Source organism: Anomaloglossus baeobatrachus, chromosome 2, assembly GCF_048569485.1.
Source record: "Anomaloglossus baeobatrachus isolate aAnoBae1 chromosome 2, aAnoBae1.hap1, whole genome shotgun sequence".
In the NCBI taxonomy this organism is placed as follows: Eukaryota; Metazoa; Chordata; class Amphibia; order Anura; family Aromobatidae; genus Anomaloglossus; species Anomaloglossus baeobatrachus.
In genome coordinates, this window is record NC_134354.1 from 365,643,367 (window position 1) to 365,665,233 (window position 21,867).

Consider the following 21,867-nt stretch of genomic DNA (forward strand, 5'->3'; position numbering starts at 1 on the left):
ATTTCTGCAGCGTTTCCTTAACATTGGAGTCAATGAGAAATGGCAAAAAGCAACCAAAATCACAATTCCTGCGTTTTTCATGCTTTTTACCTGCTTTTAAACTGCGTTTTTGGCTCCAAAAACGCATGCTTTTCTGGCCAAAAATTAATGGGTTCTAATGTTCCTTTACACACACACAATAACCGAAAATTTAAATGTTAAAAAATAATAAACTTTAGCTATTTTTCTGTTAAAATGTGCATAACCACTATTATTACGTTAAAATTGATAATTTCCCATATAATTTTATTAAAAGTTAATTTTATACTTTTTTTCTCTTTTTTCATTCTTTTTGACTAATTCAACTTTATTTCTCAGTGTCTTGATCTCAAAAACGCATCTGCAGAAACGCAGGTGAAAACGCAGGTAAAAAGCGCTAAAAACGCACTAAAAATGCGGTAAAAACGCATGCGTTTTTAGCGCTAAAAAATTGTCAAAAGCCATTTGGTCAAAAACCAAGGGAAGGAAAACGTGCAGAATAAACTGCAGGTACACCGACGCAACGTGCGCACATAGCCTTAGCATGTTACCATGCCCGCAAACTGCCGTGTGGAGTGTCCATGTGCTCCACACGGTGACACGTCCGTTTCTGGCTGGCAGCAAGGATGTCACACAGATTGCACACTGATGTGACCTGTGAGACATCAGTGTGACACGTACCAGAAGAAACACAAGACACTATGTTTTTAGTGCATTGCTGCAGCGGAAACGCACATGCAATTTTTTTCCTGTGGATTTTCTGCATCTTATGTAATTCTATGGAAAAAATCTGCACATGAAATTCAGCGTACCAGCAAGAGAAATTATTGTGGATCTGAAACAAGTACTGCAAGTGCGTTTACAAAGAGTTAAAAAGAAGCACAGTGGGTATGAGATGATGTATAAATACCATCCCCTTTGCTAGAACTGTAAGGCCCTGCAGCAAAAAGAAGCAGCGGTTTTGCCATAGATAATGGTAAAAAAAACGCAGGGACCAACCCGCAGAAAAACCTCACCAAAACTGCAGCAAAACGTGGTAAAACCACATGCGGATTTTGGGTGCGTTTTCTGCCGCGGGTGCGGAATTCTGCCAGAGGGTGCAGATTTTTTTTAAAAAAAAAAACCCACAAATTTCCCAGTGCGCACAGACCATAAAACATTAAAAATTTCCATTTTGAAAAGGAGTTACAAATAAAAAAAAAAAAATATATATATAAAAATAAATGAAATAACACTCCGAATAAAATATCACACATGGAAAATGCCTTAAAGGGAACCTGTCAGCAGAAATTTTGCACTAAACCTAAAAGATTCCCCCTCTGCAGCTCCTGGGCTGCATTCTAACAATGTTCCTGTTTATCTTGTGCCCCCTTTCTGACCAAAATAAAGACTTTATAAAGTGGTACCTTTCCACTTTATCTCATGGTCGCGCTTTCACCGCCGCCTCCACCACCGTTCTGCGCAAGCGCTGGCCAGCTTACCTCACGTCACCTCTTTGAAATTGCGCGATGTGGGACGGCCTAAAGCAACAGGGAGGGAGACTAACGGACACCAGAGAGCCCGCCCCCGTGTACCATTATCAAGATCTGAATACAAAAATGTACCATTTTATAAAGTCTTTATTTTGGTCGGAAAGGGGGCACATAAACAACAGGAACCTCTCCAGAATACAGCCCAGGAGCTGCAGAGGGGGAATCTTTTAGGTTTAGTGTAAAATTTCTGCTGACAGGTTCCCTTTAAAAGAACCAGGACTACTGCTTTACAATGCACCTCTCGAAAACTGGAATAAGACAAAAAATTGATGAATCATGGTGTGGCCAAATATTTAAATATACCTTCCCACCTGCTAGTTCTTCATCTATCTCCTCCCTTCTCTGGCTCTATGAAGCCAGAGCTGTAAATCAAAGAAAAGGGGGATGGAGATAAAGGGAAAACATGTAAGGTGCATTTAAATGTTTGGCCACGCCATGGTGCACCAAGCTCCTGTACTTGGTTTGAACAGTCACTCCATGCTGACAGAGGTCTTTTAAATGCTTGGCTAAGCCTCTCTCACACATGATGTTGCATTGGTTGATTTGCTACAAAAAGCCTAGATGATTTTCTTGAAAAAAGAAAAAAAAAAAATATTACAAAGTACTACCGTTGATTCTATGATGGGATGTTGATCCAAAGAACTAGTGTAACAGAAAGTAACATTTGCCCCATGGAGTTTTTGCCTTCTGGATGAACATGTTAGGCTGAACTTGATAGACTTACCTTTAACCTTAAAAACGAAGAAGATATCAGATTGCATAGAGCGCCTGTACTTGGTTTGAACAATAATTCTGAATTGAATGTGATGTCCCTTGTTCAAAAGACGTCAGGATTAGTGATGGGTGGAAGTCCAGATCCGCGCGGTTTCAAAAGTATCTGGGTGCTGGACCTGGGCCTGGAATGCTCAGGGAATTCCAGCTAATGATCGGGGTCCGGCATTCGGGTAATACAAAAAAAATGAAAAAGAAAAAAAAATAAAGCAAGCAGCGCTTCATACTTACAGAACCTCCGGCGCAGCTGTAACTGCTCCGGCGGCCGCCCTTTCACTTCCGGGGCGGCGCATTAGGCTCATGAATATGCACTGCTTTCCCCGCTGACAAGAGTCTGTGATTGGTTGCAGATAGATGTAGAAACTTGGCAGTCAAGATAAATGTGGATAGTAGTCTTTTACTGAGAAGAATTTGTAGGACCAGCACAAACACAGACGTTTCGGTCAAAGACCTTCATCAGTGTGGACACCACATCATACTTGACTACGCCAGTTTCTACACCTTTTTGAGGACCCCCTGCATGCACACTGATGAAGGTCTTTAACTGAAACGTCTGTGCTTATGCTGGTTCTACAAGTTCTTTTCAATAAAAACACTATTCACATTTATCTTGAGTGCCAAGTTTATACATCTACTTAAGATGGCTTTGGACCCTACTTGAGCCCCACCCCAGAAGTGTCGTGTGTATCAACTCACATGTGATTGGTTGCAGACAGCGCCCCCAGCTTGTGTGACAGCCTGACGCTTCCAATCACAGACACTGTCTGCTGGTCTATAGAGTACAGTAAAAATAAATGAAAAAAATTGGGGTAGTTTCCCCATATTATGATATCCAGCACATTTTGTGTTTATCTTAGCTCTGCATCAAAATAAGAGGAACCACATGCGGCTTTTTTTTTTCCTTTATTATTTAATTAAATAATTAAAATAAAGAAAAACAAAGTGTGCGGTCCCCCACAATTTTGATACCAAAGCATGATAAAGCCTGACTGCTGGGGGCTGGTATTCTCTGGCTGGGGAGACCCATGATTATTGGGAGACCCCCAGCCTAAAAATAGCAGCCTGCAGCTACCCAGAATTGCCGCATCCATTAGATGCGACAATCCCAGCACTTTACCTGGCTCTTTCCGATTGCCCTGGTGCGGTGGCAATCGGGGTAATAATGAGTTAATGGCAGCCCACAGCTGCCACTAAGCCCTAAATTAGTAATGAGATACGTCCATGTGACCGCCCCCATTACTAATCTGTAAGTCAAAGTAAATAAAGACAAACACCAAAAAAATACTTTACTGAAATACAAGACAAAAAAACCCTCTTTCACCACTTTATTAACCCCCAAAACACCCCTGCAGGTCCAATGTAATCCACATGAGGTGCCACGACGATCCCAGCTCTGCTACATCTGAAGATCACAGCGAGCGCCATAGTACATGACTTCCTACTGTAAGCTCCAGGTAGAGACTGAGCCGTAATGAGTAGTGACTCAAGTTAGTTGCAGTCACAGCCTGAAGTTCCCTTGGTCTTTTACCTGTTTTTTTCCATAGTTTGTTAACCTAAATGAATTGTCATTGATTCCACAGACCTGCATCTCCTGGCAGAAAACTGTGGGGGGTTTTTGCCAAAAGAAGCATATTTGGTGCTGAAATTTTTACACCACATTCCTGCACCCAATCTACACTTCCTGGCAAAAAAACATATCACTACCGCATGCGGTATGATGTGGTAGTGATGAGCTTTTTTTTCCCAGGAGGGGTAGATTGGGTGCAGTAATATGGTGTAAAAATTAAAGCACCAGATCTGCATCTCTTGGCAAAAAAATGCACAAAAACGGTTTTGATGCCGTTTGGGTCTAGTTTTCTTCCAGAAAGTGCAAATTTTGTGCTGAAATGTCTCAACCAGATTTCGGCAAAAAATTTACACCTCCTGGTAGAAAACTGCACCCAAACGGTGTGAATACCATTTTTGTGCCTTTTTTGCCAAGTCATGCAGATTTGTGTGCTGACATTTTCACATCATATTCCTGCATGCAATCTCCCTCCTGGGGAAAAAACAGTGCTTCAACTCCTCAATTTCCCTGAGTCTGACTCCACCTCCCTCATACATGACTCATGTTTGTGATGGATTTACTGTAGTAAATCCAAGGTTTTACTTTATATAGAATGCATAGATAGAGAACCACAGTTTATAACAAAAAAAGGTGCCTAGTGTCTGGTATATCAGAAAACAGTGTAATGAGAACTAGATATACACTTTATATCCCCAGAGTACCAATAAATACAAGGTTTTTACCTTTAATTAGAAGTGGTGGTGGAAGATGGTAAACTGAGTTAGTGTCAACTCACTCATGTCTAGATCACATGATATTGATGGGACGTGCTACTTTTTACCTGTGCACATAAATGTGTTAAGGAAGCTAGTAGTGGTGCAATCTACCTTTTCACACTTTTATACAGGGCACAGCCCATTTATAATGAATAAAGGATTAGTTTAGCCCCTTAACGACCCATGACGTACTGGGTACGTCATGGATCGTGTGCCAGTAAGCCCCGCCGCCGGCCGCGATCCGCGCACATATCAGCTGTTATCAACAGCTGACATGTGTGCCTGCTAGCCGCGGGTGGAATCGCTTCCACCCGCGGCCATTAACCCCTTACATTTCGCTGCCAAAATCTGGCAGCGATATGTATATGGGCGCCGCCATGACAGTCACTTACCCCGCCCCCACTGGAAGTCACGTGACATGATCACGTGACTTTCGGTGGTTGCCATGGTAGCACAGGGTCATGTGATGACGCCTGTGGCTAACATGACTCACTTCCTCTCAATGCCGGAATACAGCCGGCATTGAAAGTAAAGCAGCAAATCTGCAGTTCTCAGCTCTGTAGCTGAGATCTGCAGATAGTGCAGAGCGATCGGATTGCTGATCGCTATAGCCCCCTAGGGGGACTAGTAAAATAAAAAAAAAAAGTAAAAAAAAGATTTAAAAAATTAAAAAAATAAAAAAACTGAAATCACCCCCCTTCTCACACCATTGAAAATTAAAGGGTTAAAAAAATACAAAATACACACATATTTGGTATCGCCACGTTCAGAAATGCCCGATCTATCAAAATATAAAATCAATGAATCTGATCAGTAAACGGCGTAGCGGTAAAAGAATTCCAAACACCAAAATTACGTTTTTTGGTCGCCGCAAATTTTGCGGAAAATGCAATAACAGGCGATCAAAACGTAGCATCTGCGCAAAAATGGTACCGTTAAAAACGTCAGGTCGAGATGCAAAAAATAAGCCATCACTGAGCCTCAGATCCTGAAACATGAGAACGCTACGGGTTATGGAAAATGGGGCAAAACGTGTGCCACGTTTTTTGGACAAGCTTGTGAATTTTTTTTTAACCCCTTAGATACAAGTAAACCTATACATGTTTGGTGTCTACAAACTCGCACTGACCTGAGGCATCACATAGATATCTCAGTTTTACCATATAGTGAACACAGTGAATAAAATATCCCAAAAACTATTGTACGATCACACTTTATTTGCAATTTTTCCGCACTTGGAATTTTGTTGCCGTTTTGCAGGACACTATATGGTAAAACCTATGGTTTCATTTAAAAGTACAACTCGTCCCGCAAAAAACAAGCCCTCATATGGCAAGATTGATGGAAAAATAAAAAAGTTACGCCTCTCGGAAGAAGGGGAGCAAACAAAAAACAAAAAACGCAAAAACGGAAAGTGCCCGGGGGCTGAAGGGGGTTAGATTTTTTTGGGTTTATGTCCCCTTACTTATTAGTCATTGAATGAAGCATCAATTCCTGTTTTTAATTGTTATAAATAAAATAATTTATTTTAATATTTAGGCATCACTCCACCTTTTTAGCTATTATTTGGCTAAATTTGGCATATGTTGTAGGTTTCAGTGCTGTCTGATTGAGAGTTTATATTTATCTGGCCTATTTAGTGTTGTAATCATACCACATGTGCTAGTGATGTGGTTTGGTTTATTTTTTTGCCAGGAGGTGTAGATTGGGTTCAGGGGTATGCTGTAAAAATTTCAACACCAGATCTGTATCTCTTAGTAAAAAAAAAAAAAAAAAAAAAAAATAATTGCCGTTTTCTGCCAAGAGATGTAGGTCTGTGAACTCAATGAAAGTTCATTGAGATCATCTGCAGTCAGATTACCTGCGATCACAGGTGGAGGGCTGTGCAAACCTCCAGCTGTGACTGCAACTAACCTGAGTGACGTCACCGCTGACCCCGGCTCAGTCTCTGCCTGAACCTAATGTTCTATAATCACAAGCTGTGCCTTCAGTAATGTAGTAGAGCTGAAATTGTAATGGGACCTCGTGTGAATTACGTTGGGCATTCAGTGATGTTTTGGGGATTAATAAATTGGTGAAAGAGGGTGCTTTTTGTCTTATTTCAGACAAAGGCTTTTTTGGTGTTTGTGTTTAGTTACTTTCACTTACAGATTAGCAATGGGGTGTCTCACAGACCCTCCCCATTACTAATCTAGGGCTTAGTGGCAGCTGTGAGCTGCGATTAACCCCTTCTTACCCCCCAATTTCCACCGCACCAGGGCAATCGGGAAGAGCTGGGTAAAGTTCTGGGATTGTCACATCTAATGGTGGCTGCAGGCTGCTAATTTTAGACTGGGTGGCTTCCAATTACAATGTGTCTCCCCAGCCTGAGAATACCAGCCCCCGCGGTCGGGCTTTATCATAGCTGGGTATCAAAATTGTGGGGGACCGCACATCTTTTTTTTAAATTATTTATTTAAATATTAAAAAAAAAAAAAACATGCATGTGGTTCCTCTTATTTTGATACACAGCCAAGATAAGCACACGGCTGGGGGCTGCAGCCTGTAGTAGTACGCGTTATCTGTACTGGGTATCATAATACAGGGGGACCCTATGCCAATTTTTTTTTTTTTTTTCATTTATTTTTATGCATCGATAAATGCACATAGCGCCTGTAATTGAAAGCAGTCAGCTGACACTGACTCTCAGCGTAGGGGTGCGTCTGACTGCAACTAATCACAGACCCCAGGTGGGTGGGGAAAGCAGTGCATTGCATTAGCCTAATGAACCGCCCTGGAGTAAATAGGTGGCCACGAGAGCAATGTACAGCTGTGCCATAGCCTCGCTAAGTATAGGGTGCCTGCTCCTATCCCCTATCCTTTCTACTACCATTTTTAATGGCCGGATTCTGGTCCCCATAGACTTATATGGGGACCGGCGTCTGGCTAGACATCCAGGATTAATTCTGGGCAGGAACTGATTTTCCAATTAGTCCTGCCAATGCCAGATATCTGCGAGTTCACCCATCACTAGTCAGGCTTACTATACATATAAGAACCACCATTGCCTTGTGCTCACTATACTATTAAAGGTCTTACTCAGCCTATGTTTCAGATTTTATTCTGGACATACAAATGTTTTGATATTACTGGTCTACAGTGGCATGCAAAAGTTTTGGAACCCCTGGTCAAAATTACCGTAATTGTGAACAGTTAAGCAAATTGAGGATGAACTGATCTCAAAAAGGCATACAGTTAAAGATTGCACATTTCCTTTGAATTTTAGGCCGATATATATATTATATATATATATTATATATATATATATATACACACACACACATATATACAGGACGGACCAAAGGTTTGGACACACCTTCTCATTCAAAGAGTTTGCAATATTTTCATGACTGAAAATTGTAGATTCACATTGAAGGCATCAAAACTATGAATTAAAACACGTGGAATGAAATACTTAACAAAAAAGTGTGAAACAACTGAAGATTTGTCTTATATTCTAGGTTCTTCAAAGTAGCCACCTTTTGCTTTGATTAGTCACCGGAAATAGTTTTCACTTCACAGGTGTGCCCTGTCAGGTTTAATAAGTTAGATTTCTTGCCTGATAAATGGGGTTGGGACCATCAGTTGTGTTGTCCAGAAGTCTGGTGGATACACAGCTGATAGTCCTACTGAATAGACTGTTAGAATTTGTATTATGGTGAGAAAAAAGCAGCTAAGTAGAGAAAAACAAGTGGCCATCATTACTTTAAGAAATGAAGGTCAGTCAGTCAGTCTGAAAAATTAGGAAAACTTTAAAAGTATCCCCAAGTGCAGTGGCAAAAACCATCAAACGCTATAAAGAAACTGGCTCATATGAGGACTGCCCCAGGAAAGGAAGACCAAGAGTCACCTCTGCTGCGGAGGATAAGTTTATCCGAGTCATCAGCCTCAGAAATCGCAGATTAACAGCAGCTAAGATGAGAGACCAGGTCAATGCCACACAGAGTTCTAGCAGCAGACACATCTCTAGAAGAACTGTTAAGAGGAGACTTTGTGCAGCAGGCCTTCATGGTAAAATATCTGCTAGGAAACCACTGCTAAGGACAGGCAACAAGCAGAAGAGACTTTTTTGGGCTAAAGAACACAAGGAATGGACATTAGACCAGTGGAAATCTGTGCTTTGGTCTAATGAGTCCAAATTTGAGATCTTTGGATCCAACCACCATGTCTTTGTGCGACGCAGAAAAGGTGAACGCATGGACTCTACATGCCTGGTTCCCACCGTGAAGCATGGAGGAGGAGGTGTGATGGTGTGGGGGTGCTTTGCTGGTGACACTGTTGGGGATTTATTCAAAATTGAAGGCATACTGAACCAGCATGGCTACCACAGCATCTTACAGCAGCATGCTATTACATCCGGTTTGCGTTTAGTTTGACCATCATTTATTTTTCAACAGGACAATAACCGCAAACACACCTCCAGGCTGTGTAAGGGCTATTTCACTAAGAAGGAGAATGATGAGGTGCTACGCCAAATGACTTGGCCTCCACAGTCACCAGACCTGAACCCAATCGAGATGGTTTGGGGTGAGCTGGACCGCAGAGTGAAGGCAAAAGGGCAAACAAGTGCTAAGCATCTCTGGGAACTCCTTCAAGACTGTTGGAAGACCATTTCCGGTGACTACCTCTTGAAGCTAATCAAGAGAATGCCAAGAGTGTGCAAAGCAGTAATCAAAGCAAAAGGGGGCTACTTTGAAGAACCTAGAATATAAGACATATTTTCAGTTGTTTCACACTTTTTTGTTAAGTATTTCATTCCACATGTGTTAATTCAAAGTTTTGATGCCTTCAATGTGAATCTAAAATTTTCAGAGTCATGAAAATAAAGAAAACTCTTTGCATGAGAAGGTGTGTCCAAACTTTTGGTCTGTACTGCATATACACGTGCGTGTGTGTGCGTTACCAGTCATTGTAATGCTGCACATGATGTAAATCAGAGAACTACTGAAAAATCTCTACAGAGCTGCCATTAAATGGGTGTGCTCCTCTTATCTTGAAGAGCATACCACTTTTCTGCCTCCAGGTATCCTGCTTGCTGTGTGAGGGATGCACACCTGAAGATTCAGACTAGTGGTGTGGTGGCACTACTGGTCTTACCTGTGCAATCTTCCAGGATGCCAGCAGAGGCAGCAGCTTAGTCTTGAAAGTATGGGAGAATCCCAGAGGGACTAAAGCTGCAGGGGGACAAGATGCACGGATCCAGTCAGCCTCACAGTGGAGCTTTCAAGCTGACTATCAAATGACTTGCAAGCAAGCTCTCCTTGCCTAGAAAACTAGCCACTCTGTGGTGGCCGGTAACCTTGGCAAAGAAAACAGTAAACTATTAAATTAAATATACCTTAATTCTTGATAACCAAGAGGATTTGTAATCAAAAGAAATTGAAAAGTTACCTGTTTTTACATGCACTTAGCAAATGCAATCATTAATGAATATGAGACAACCCATTTAATGCACAAGTAGATAAGACTATTTTGGAATGAAAAACAGGTGTCAGTAAATGTTGCTTATCCTACAATTACAATACCGTTACAATTGAGCTTGTATTTGAAAAAAGCGACATTAACCTATTATCTACCAATGTCCTTTTTTTTCCTAATCTTTTGCTTAAAATTCATTAAATTAATTAATCATTAATTCATTTAATTTATACATTACATTCATTAATTTTGCTTAAATTTCATTTTAATTTTTAATTTTTTTTTTCATTAAAAATCTGTCATTTAATAAAAAAAAAATGAAAATGTCTAATTTGGCAAGTAATGGGTTAATAAGATTATCATTAGAATTTAAATGTCCAACAGATACCGTACTTAAAAGGGGGTTTATAACGTCAATCTCTATGCGCGCCGTAAAAAATATTTGCAGATCTGCCCTGCCTCGTTGAATAACATTGGTCAGAGCGCAAGGAGAGATTTTCTCACATCGCACACATCCGATTCATAAGCTCATGTAACCGCGGCCGAGTGGCCAGCAATCTAGGTAGTGGGCTATACAGTTGTTCTGGAGAACAGAGAGGATTTTGAGTAAGAAATAAATTGAAAAGTTGCTTGATTTTACAAGCATTTTGCAATGTTATAAATTTAATAAATTGAGACAGTCACCATAATTTGGAATATTAACCCCTTCAGACCCCAGGCATTTTGTGATTTTCCGTTTTGTTTTTTTCCTCTCTTTCTTCCGAGAGCCGTAACTTTTTTTATTTTTCTGTCAATCTTGCATTGTAAGGGCTTGTTGTTTACGGGACGAGTTGTACTATTAAATGAAACCATAAGTTTTACCATATAGTATACTGGAAAACGGCAAAAAAATTCCTAGTGCGGAAAAATTGCAAAAAAAAAGTGTGATCGCACAATAGTTTTTCGGATATTTTATTCACAGTGTTCACTTTATGGTAAAACTGATATGTCTATGTGATGCCTCAGGTCGGTGCGAGTTTGTAGACACCAAACATGTATAGGTTTACTTGTATTTAAGGGGTTAAAATAAATTCACAAGCTTGTCCAATAAAAGTGGTGCACGTTTTGCGCCATTTTCCAAAACCCGTAGCGTTCTTATTTTTCGGGATCTATGGCTCAGTGACGGCTTATTTATTGCGTCTCGAGCTGACGTTTCTAACGGTACCATTTTTGCGTAGATGCTACGTTTTGATCGCCTGTTATTGCATTTTGCGCAAAATTTGCGGCAACCAAAAAACGTAATTTTGGCGTTTGGAATTTTTTGCCGCTACGCCGTTCACTGATCAGATTAATTGATTTTATATTTTGATAGATCGGGCATTTCTGAACGCGGTGATACCAAATATGTGTATATTTTTTATTTTTTTAACCCTTTATTTTTCAATGGGGCGAAAGGGGGGTGATTTGAACTTTTAGGTTTATTTTTTTTTTTATAATTTTTTAAACTTTTTTTAACTTTTTTTTTTATTTTACTAGTCCCCCAGGGGGCTATAGCGATCAGCAATCCGATCGCTCTGCCCTATCTGCAGATCACAGCTACAGAGCTGAGAACTGCAGATTTGGTGCTTTACTTTCAATGCCGGCTGTATTCCGGCCTTGAGAGGAAGTGACTCATGTTAGCTACAGGCGTCATCACATGACCCTGTGCTACCATGGCAACCACCGAAAGGCACGTGATCATGTCACGTGACTTCCAATGGGGGCGGGGTAAGTCACCATCATGGCGGCGCACATATACATGTCGCTGCCAGATTTTGGCAGCGAGATGTAAGGGGTTAATGGCGGCGGGTGATTAGCAGGCACACGTCAGCTGTTGAAAACAGCTGATATGTGCGCGGATCGCCGTCGCCTGCCCGCGGCAGGGGGCGGGGATTAACTGCACACGATCCCGTAGCCAGTACGTCATGGGTCGTTAAGGGGTTAACAAAATATGGCACTTCAAGGATTTTGAAGGGATTGTCCACCAGTCAGACAACCCCTTCTAAATTACAATATTCCATCAAACAGAATAAAAACAACCCTAGTTCTGGCAACGGGTCTCTTGGGGCTTGTGAGATGTTGTTACCAACATGAACACCATAGCCAATCAGTGGACCATGGGCCACTTCACTCTCATTTCCTTTTGCCGAAACGAACAAGCAGAAAAATTGGGAGCTGTTGTTGCTCTCCCACTTCCTCCGAATGTCAGTTTTGTGTAAGGAAGGGAGTATGAAGTGGCCCATTAGCCGCCACTGATTGGTTGTAGAGCTTATGTTGGTCTAACATTTCACAAGCCCCGGGAGACCCGTATCCAGAACTGGAGGGGAGTAGAAGGTGTTTTTCTTCTATGTGGGTGAATATTGTAATTGGGAATAGTAGTGGACAACCCCTTTTAAAAAAAACTTTACTTTAACTCTGCATGACTGATTAAATTTCATATTTGTTTTTGCTTAAATTTGAAAAATCAAATTGTGGCTAATCTCCTCTTGCTGCACTTTGGCATGCAGAATAGAATATAAATACTAGACACTAGACCAGGGGTCTCAAACACGCGGTCCCTCAGGCTGCTTCTTGCGGCACGCAGGCACATGGACCCAGTAACGATCGTAGCCGATGCAGGGGCCACAGCCGTCTGCGCTTTATTTCAGATGAGATGAACATTTTGCTGGATCTCTCTGCACATCTATTCCAATGGCAGCCGCCGGCCAATCAGAGGCAACAGCTAACGTGTATGACCTCAGCTGCTTGCCTCTGATTGGCCAGCGGCTGTCATTGGAAGAGTTGTGCAGAGAGAACTACACTCTGTTCAGCGTCAGCAAAACGTTCATCTGAATTTCAGATGAAGCACGGACAGCTGCGGCTGTTACCGGATCCATGTGCCTGCAGGCCACAAGAAGCAGGGAAGAGGACACCGAGGTAACAGAGGACAGGTGAGAAGAATGTTGTTTGTTTTGCGTGTGTGTGTGTGTGTGTGTGTGTGTGTGTGTGTGTGTGTGTGTGTTGGACCAGTATATGGGACATTAATACAAGAAGAGGATCTCCATGGGCCCATTGGAGACAAGGATGGCACATTACTACAGGATGGGGACAAGTATGGGCACATTACTATGGGAAAAGGACAAGGATGGGCATATTATTACAGGATGGGGACAAGGATGGGCATATTATTACAGGATGGGGACAAGGATGGGCCCATTACTACAGTATGGGGACTAGAATCGGTACATTACTACAGTATGGTGACAAGGATGGGCATATTACTACAGGATGGGCAACAGATGGGCATATTACTTCAGGAAAGGGAGAAGAATGGTCACATTACTACAAGAAGGGGACAAGGATGGGGCACATTACTACAGGATGGGGACAAGGATGGGGCACATTATTACAGGATGGGGACAAGGATGGGGCACATTACTAAAGAAAATGGGACAAGGATGGGGCACACTACTACAAGATGGGCAAAAGGATGGGCATATTACTACAGGATGGGCATATTACTTCAGAATGGGACAAGGATAGGCACATTACTACAAGATGGGGAGAAGGATGGGCACATTACTACAGGAAGGGGAAAAGGATGGGCACATTACTACAAGATGGGCACAAGGATGGGCATATTACTTCTGGATGGGGACAAGGATGAGGATGGGGCACATTACTACAGGATGGGTACAAAGATGGGCACATTACTACAGAAAGGGTACAAGGATGGGCACATTACTACACGATGGGGATATTACTACAAGAAGGGGACAAGGATGGGGCACATTACTACAGGATGGGGACAAAGGTGGGCATATTACTACAATGGGACAAGGATGGGCACATTACTACAAGATGTTGGCCAAAATTACCATATGGTGCTAATTGTAAAACTGTATTACTTAAAAAGGGATAAAATGTAAAAAAAAAAAATTTCAAATCAAAATAAAAGCATGACATTTTTTTTACCATCAAAAATGTTTTCTTTTGCTGTTTTTTTTTATATTTAAACAAAAAAAAGTGCACATTTGTTATAACAAACGAACGGAAGATGTTCAACAACTGTATAAACTGTATAAAAAGAAAAAAAAATTATATTTTTAGCACCAATAAAAATGTCACTTTCTCATGAAATGAATGCGACCTCCCAAATGATTTTTTTTTTCTGTGCAGCCCTTATACCCAGCCAAGTTTGAGACCCCTGCACTATACAAAACCTCTTTGCACATGGCTCTGGCATCCACATTATCTACAGCATTGCTTAAAGGGGAATTCCCATTTGCAAGCTCCTATCCTAATATATAGCAGGTGTAATAATAATAATAATAATAATATTAGCAAATACCTCCAATTAGAAATGTAGTATAGTTCTACTGACTCACTGTCTCTCACCTCATGTTCAAGGCATTGCAGAACCTTAGGTATATATGGTTTCGATCATGCATATAGTCACAGCTAGTAAGTTAGTTGCTAGTGGTTGTAACCATGGATTCATAAGGTCCTGCAATGCCTTGAACATGTGGTAAGCTACATAGTGAATCAGGAGAACTATACTACATTTCTAATTAAAGGTATTTGATAATTTATTACACCTACCACATATATAGGATAGGATCTTGAAAATACACCTTTAAAGGGAAGCTGTCACCATTTTTTAGGCCTATAAGCTGCGGCCACCACCAGTGAGCTCTTATATACAGGAGTCTAACATGCTGTATAAGAGCCCAGGCCGCTGTGTAGAACGTAAAAATCACTTTATAATACTTACCAAAAACGGTCGCTGTGGTGGAGTTGAGTCATATGGGCATCTCCATTCTCCGTTGCGGTGCATTCTCTTTCGGCCATCTTCGTCCTCCTTCTGAAGCCTGTGTGCATGACGCGTCCTATATCATACACACTGCGCAGGACCTCAATGGCGGCAAGTGTGGATGACGTAGGGCGCGTCATGCACCCCAGCTACAGAAGAACGACAAAGATGACCGAAAGAGGCGGTGCCGGCACCGGTCAACGAAGACACCTAACTGACTAGAATCCACCGCAGCGCGACTGTTAGGTGGGTATTATAAAGTGATTTTTACATTCTACACAGCGGCTTGGGCTCTTATACAGCATGTTAGACTCCTGTATATAAGAGCCCACTGGTGACGGCCGCAGCTTATAGGCCGAAAAAATGGTGACACGTTCCTTTTAATGCAAAAAGTAGCACTTAAGAGCCATCTCATCTAAAATTGTGTTATGAAAAAGCAGCCCCACACATTAAAGGGATTGTCCACAAGATTCTTACCTTCTAGACATGAGCCATTCCTCCAATGTTGGCACTGTGTGTTCCAGCATTAAGGCGACATGGTGGCAACTGATCAGCTGCAAAGGTCAGTGACTGATGGGAGACAAAGCACCAATGTTGGAGGAAAGGTTCAGGTCAAGAAGGTTTTGTTGGCCAAGTGCTGCGCTCTGATGGTGGAGCGCTGCATTCTGATGGCAGAACGCTGCCTACTGATGGCGGAGCGCTGCATTATGATTGAATGCTGTGTTCTGAATGCTGCGTTCTGATGGCGGAGCGCTGTGTACTGATGGTTGAAAGCTGTGTTCTGATGGCAAAGCACTGCATTATGATGGCAGAGCGCTGTGTACTGATAGTTGAAAGTGGTGTCCTGATGGTGAAGCGCTGCATTATGATGGTAGCGTGCTGTGTACTAATGGTTGAAAGCTGTGTTCTGATGGTGAAGCACTGCATTATGATGGTAGAGTGCTGTGTACTGACGGTTGAAAGCTACGTTCTGATGACTGAGCTCTGCGTTCTGATGGCGAAGTGCTGCATTATGGTGGCAGAGCACTGTGTACTGATAGCTGAGCTCTGCATTCTGATGGCAAAGCGCTGTGTACTGATAGTTGAATGCTGCATTGTGATGGCTGAGTGACGCATTGTGATAATTGAGAGTTGTGATCTGATGGCCAGGCGCTGCATTCCTATGGCTGAACGCAATGTTCTGAAGGCAGAGCGCTGCGTTCCGATGGCCCAAGCGCTAAGTTCTGATGACTGAGTGCTGTGTTGTGATAGCCAAGTGCTATGTTCTGATGGCTGACTGCATGCACTGCTGGCTGAGCGCATCGTTGTGGTAGCTGAGCGCTGACAGTTGAGTGCTGTGTTCTAATGGCGGAGTTCTGATAGTTGAGTGCTATGTTCTAATGGCGGAGTTCTGAGAGTCGAGTGCTGTGCTCTAATGGCAAAGTTCTGAGAGTTGAATGCTATGTTCTAATGGCGGAGTTCTGAGAGTCGAGTGCTGTGTTCTAATGGCGGATTTATGAGAGTCGAGTGCTGTGTTCTAATGGCGGAGTTCTGATAATTGAGTGCTGTGTTCTAATGGCGGAGTTCTGAGAGTCGAGTGCTGTGTTCTAATGGCGGAGTTCTGATAATTGAGTGCTGTGTTCTAATGGCGGAGTTCTGAGAGTCGAGTGCTGTGTTCTAATGGCGGAGTTCTGATAATTGAGTGCTCTGTTCTAATGGCGGAGTTCTGAGAGTCGAGTGCTGTGTTCTAATGGCGGAGTTCTGATAATTGAGTGCTCTGTTCTAATGGCGGAGTTCTGAGAGTCGAGTGCTGTGCTCTAATGGCAAAGTTCTGAGAGTTGAGTGCTGTGTTCTAATGGCAGAGTTCTGAGAGTTGAATGCTATGTTCTAATGGCGGAGTTTGAGAGTCGAGTGCTGTGTTCTAATGGCGGATTTCTGAGAGTCGAGTGCTGTGTTCTAATGGCGGATTTCTGAGAGTCGAGTGCTGTGTTCTAATGGCGGAGTTCTGATAATTGAGTGCTGTGTTCTAATGGCGGAGTTCTGAGAGTCGAGTGCTGTGTTCTAATGGCGGATTTCTGAGAGTCGAGTGCTGTGTTCTAATGGCGGAGTTCTGATAATTGAGTGCTCTGTTCTAATGGCGGAGTTCTGAGAGTCGAGTGCTGTGTTCTAATGGCGGAGTTCTAAGAGTCGAGTGTTTTGTTCTAATGGCGGAGTTCTGAGAGTCGAGTGCTGTGTTCTAATGGCGGAGTTCTGATAATTAAGTGCTGTGTTCTAATGGCGGAGTTCTGAGAGTCGAGTGCTGTGTTCTAATGGCGGAGTTCTAAGAGTCGAGTGTTTTGTTCTAATGGCGGAGTTCTGAGAGTCGAGTGCTGTGTTCTAATGGCGGAGTTCTAAGAGTCGAGTGTTTTGTTCTAATGGCGGAGTTCTGAGAGTTGAGTGCTGTGTTCTAATGGCGGAGTTCTGAGAGTCGAGTGCTGTGTTCTAATGGCGGGGTTCTGAGAGTCGAGTGCTGTGTTCTAATGGCGGAGTTCTGAGAGTCGAGTGCTGTGTTCTAATGGCGGGGTTCTGAGAGTCGAGTGCTGTGTTCTAATGGCGGAGTTCTGAGAGTCGAGTGCTGTCTTCTAATGGCGGGGTTTTGAGAGTCGAGTGCTGTGTTCTAATGGCGGAGTTTTGAGAGTCGATTGCTGTGTTCTAATGGCGGGGTTCTGGGAGTCGATTGCTGTGTTCTAATGGCGGGGTTCTGAGAGTCGAGTGCTGTGTTTTAATGGCAGAGCTCTGAGAGTTGAGTACGGTGTTCTAATGACGGGGTTCTGATAGTTGAGTGCGGTGTTCTAATGGCAGAGTGAGAGTTAAGTGCTCTGTTCTAATGGCGGAGTTCTGAGAGTCGAGTGCTGTGTTCTAATGGCGGAGTTCTGAGAGTTGAGTGCTGTGTTCTAATGGCGGAGTTCTGAGAGTCGAGTGCTGTGTTCTAATGGCGGGGTTCTGAGAGTCGAGTGCTGTGTTCTAATGGCGGAGTTCTGAGAGTCGAGTGCTGTGTTCTAATGGCGGGGTTCTGAGAGTCGAGTGCTGTGTTCTAATGGCGGAGTTCTGAGAGTCGAGTGCTGTGTTCTAATGGCGGGGTTTTGAGAGTCGAGTGCTGTGTTCTAATGGCGGAGTTTTGAGAGTCGATTGCTGTGTTCTAATGGCGGGGTTCTGGGAGTCGATTGCTGTGTTCTAATGGCGGGGTTCTGAGAGTCGAGTGCTGTGTTTTAATGGCAGAGCTCTGAGAGTTGAGTACGGTGTTCTAATGACGGGGTTCTGAGAGTTGATTGCTGTGTTCTAATGGCGGAGCTCTGAGAGTCGAGTGCTGTGTTCTAATGGCGGAGTTCTGAGAGTCGAGTGCTGTGTTCTAATGGCGGAGTTCTGAGAGTCGAGTGCTGTGTTCTAATGGCGGAGTTCTGATAGTTGAGTGCAGTGTGCTAAAAGCGGAGTTCTGAGAGTCGAGTGCTGTGTTCTAATGGCGAGGTTCGGAGAGTCGAGTGTTTTGTTCTAATGGCGGAGTTCTGATAGTTGAGTGCTCTGTTCTAATGGCAGAGTTCTAGGAGTCGAGTGCTGTGTTCTAATGGCGGAGTTCTGAGAGTCGAGTGCTGTGTTCTAATGGCAGAGTTCTGAGAGTCGAGTGCTGTGTTCTAATGGCAGATTTCTGAGAGTCGAGTGCTGTGTTCTAATGGCGGAGTTCTGAGAGTCGAGTGCTTTGTTCTAATGGCGGAGTTCTGATAGTTGAGTGCGGTGTTCTAATGGCAGAGTGAGAGTTGAGTGCTCTGTTCTAATGGCGGAGTTCTAGGAGTCGAGTGCTGTGTTCTAATGGCGGAGTTCTGAGAGTCGAGTGCTGTGTTCTAATGGCGGAGTTCTGAGAGTCGAGTGCTGTGTTCTAATGGCGGAGTTCTGAGAGTCGAGTGCTGTGTTCTAATGGTGGAGTTCTGAGAGTCGAGTGCTGTGTTCTAATGGTGGAGTTCTGAGAGTCGAGTGCTGTGTTCTAATGGCGGAGTTCTGAGAGTCGAGTGCTGTGTTCTAATGGCGGAGTTCTGAGAGTCGAGTGCTGTGTTCTGAGGGCGCTCTCCCTCAGACAAACGAGTGTTTGGCTGACCGCTGTCTCTTGCGGCTACGTGAGAGGTGGGGGGTGACCATGTAACTGCCCAAGTCTAGATGTGGTGAAATCATCATAAATGGGCATCAATTCTAGACAAAATTCAGGTGGATTTTTGTGTGAATCCCCCCAGCACAGCGTGGGATATATCATGTATGCCATGTGGACAGCGTCACCCCCACATGTACTATACAGTCACTTGTGCCACATTGGGGGGGTCAGCCACAAATCCCCAACATGGAGAGATGGAGGGCTCCTGCAGGCCAGGGCAAAGTTTGGGCTATATCCAGGCTAATGTTTGCCTATTGTGTTTACCAGATGAAATCAGGAAGGAATAATGGAGGCTTCCCAGTAGTAGCCACAATAGCAGCAATGGTAGCCAGGTCAGCAGGACACGAAGTTCCTGACTATGCCGCACAATAGATAGCTGTCCTGCATGTGTGCGCTCCGGACACGGAGGCAGCCGGAGGACAATGCTGAGGGGCAGCCATGTCCATGTGTGCTGGTGGTCACGGCACTCTGCATGCACAGCACTCATTGAGCTCAGCACTGCACCGAATCCACGCGTGTGGGGGTGCAGAGGGGGTCACACACGTGAGCCCGGCTTCCTTCCCCGCCTTTTTACCGCCCCAATTCCCTCCCGGTAGGCCACTCCCTAGAAACCGGTCCTTACCCCCCGGCCAACCCGGGTTCTGTGTCCCGCCGCTCCGCCATGTCGGCCCCGGACCCGTCCAACTGCAACACTCCGCAGGGGGGGTGAGAGGTGGGCGGGTCAAGACAGTTCCACGGCAGTGAGAGGGGAACAGTACACTTCCTTGCTTTCACTCACACACCTGTCGGTTTAGACAAGATGACCACACAACGTCATCATCGGAGTCGGTCGACGACATTACCTGCGCAGAAATCATGCAGGAAATGGCAGACGGAAGCAAGCGAACATGGCATGCACTTATAAACTCGGTCTGAATCTCCCCAGTCCAATTGATGGGATGGTTCAGTCCGTAGACCCGGGAAAGGACGCAGGCGCACACGTGAAGGGCGGGAACTAAGGCGATAAGCATGCGTGGGGAGGTGGGTTCTGCACATGCGCGCTGGGTGCCATCATTTTCGCAGCAACATACTCTTAAAGAGACAGCAGCACATTTTCATTGCTTCCATTTTGTTTGCTCCCCTAAAAGTACACGGCCTTACTAATGTCACAGGCCATTTGTAATTCACAGCCCAGAAGAGATACATAGACTCAGAGGCCTGCATTGTGAAGCTACAAGCTTCTGCTCATGTATGGCACAAAATGTACAGACATAAAGGAAAGCATAGTGTACCACATGGAGATAGGGACTAACATGGAATACAAGGAGATGGTGTGTCATTAGGAACATCTGCAGGTGTCATGGTGTGACTAACAGCACAGCGCACTGCCGGGGCACAGGACTGTACTGAGTAGTCCGGCACATAGCGCCATTTTTTCTGTCACATTTCACAGCACCCGCAATGGAGAAAAAACGTTAAATCGCATACTTTCTATGGAAATTCCTTATAGAATCTTTGCAGGCAACAAACCAGAGGCCTCCAGAGAGGAAAATACTAGAATCTGTCCTGGTCATGTGACTTGAGTTCCAACTTATAAGGAGGAGAGCACTTTACCTTAATAATTCCCACACCTGTGGGATCATCAGGTAGTCGTCATCATCAGTAAACACTAGGCCCTTCCCAACATGCGGGAGTGTATGTTATATGAGGGGCTTTACCCAGAAAGAAACAAGATAGGATGATGAAACTTTACATTTATTCCACATACTCTCCACTGATGTCACCTCACTTCTTACATCGGTATTCCAAGCTCTGTAAGCCTAGCAAAAAGAAGGATTTCAGTTGTGCCTCCAATCAGGCATCCATAGCAGCCATGGCATCAGAAATGGTGTGAAATTTGGTACTCTTGAGGTGTTTCTTCAGGTTTGGAAGGAGCTGATAGTCGGAATGAGCTAGATCTGGTGAATAAGGTGGGCAGTCAACGAGCAGGAAGCCCAGCTCTGTCAGTTTTGCCGTGGTCGCTTGTGCAGTGTGAGTGGTGGCGTTGTCTTGCAGGAACAAGATTCTTTTGGACAGCTTGCTGCACCTTTTGGCCTTCAGAGCTGCATTCAATTGGTCCAAAAGTTCAATGTAATACCTTGCATTGATGGTGGAACCCTTTTGAAGGTAGTCCACTAGCAGCACACCCTCCTTATCCCTAAACACAGACGCCATCACCTTAATGGCTGATTTTTGCACTCTGAACTTCTTTGGCCGAGGAGAACCACTGTGCCTCCACTCTTTTGACTGCTGCTTGTCTTCAGGGTCATACAAAAAAAGACAGGTCTTGTCCATAGTGACCAGTCGATCCAGGAAGTTCTTATCAGTCCGGAAACGCTGACAAATGCATTGGGAAGTTTTCACTCGCATGCTTCTCTGATCTGTTGTTAAACATCTGGGGACCCACTTTGCAGATAGCTTCCTCATGTCCAAATGCTCATGGATAATGACACAAACACGTCATGATGACTGCTATTGCTTTAGCTAAAATTCATCGATTCTCCAGTATGAGGTTGTGCACAGCATCGATGATCTCCGGAACAACAACCACTCTTGGTCGTCCAGGACGTTCCTCATCATTGGTTCTGAAGTGGCCCGTTTTAAATTTGGCAACCCAGTTCTTAACTGTGGAATATAAAGGGCGTTAATCCCCCAATGTTTGCGACATATCACCATGAATATCCTTCACGGACTTTCCTTGCAGAAACAGAATTTTATCACTCCCCTGCTCTCAGTTGCTGTGAATATCGCATTAGACTCTGCCATTTTGTTTTCCCGCGTGC

The 21,867-nt window shown here is 43.8% G+C and overlaps 1 protein-coding gene across 3 annotated transcripts in view; it reads right to left on the bottom strand.

Annotated features, from left to right (window-relative positions):
* ZMYM4 (zinc finger MYM-type containing 4) overlaps nucleotides 1-19,927 on the bottom strand; it is a 197,527-nt gene extending 177,600 nt beyond the window's left edge. For 2 of the 3 annotated variants that reach the window (XM_075336019.1, XM_075336017.1), the window contains exon 1: nucleotides 19,689-19,773. The gene's annotated coding sequence lies outside the window, so the exon portion shown is untranslated. Of the gene's footprint in view, nucleotides 1-19,688; nucleotides 19,774-19,908 lie in introns of those variants that run through there. The other variant, XM_075336018.1, reaches the window with a different exon arrangement.
* Between the last annotated feature and the right edge of the window lie 1,940 nt (nucleotides 19,928-21,867).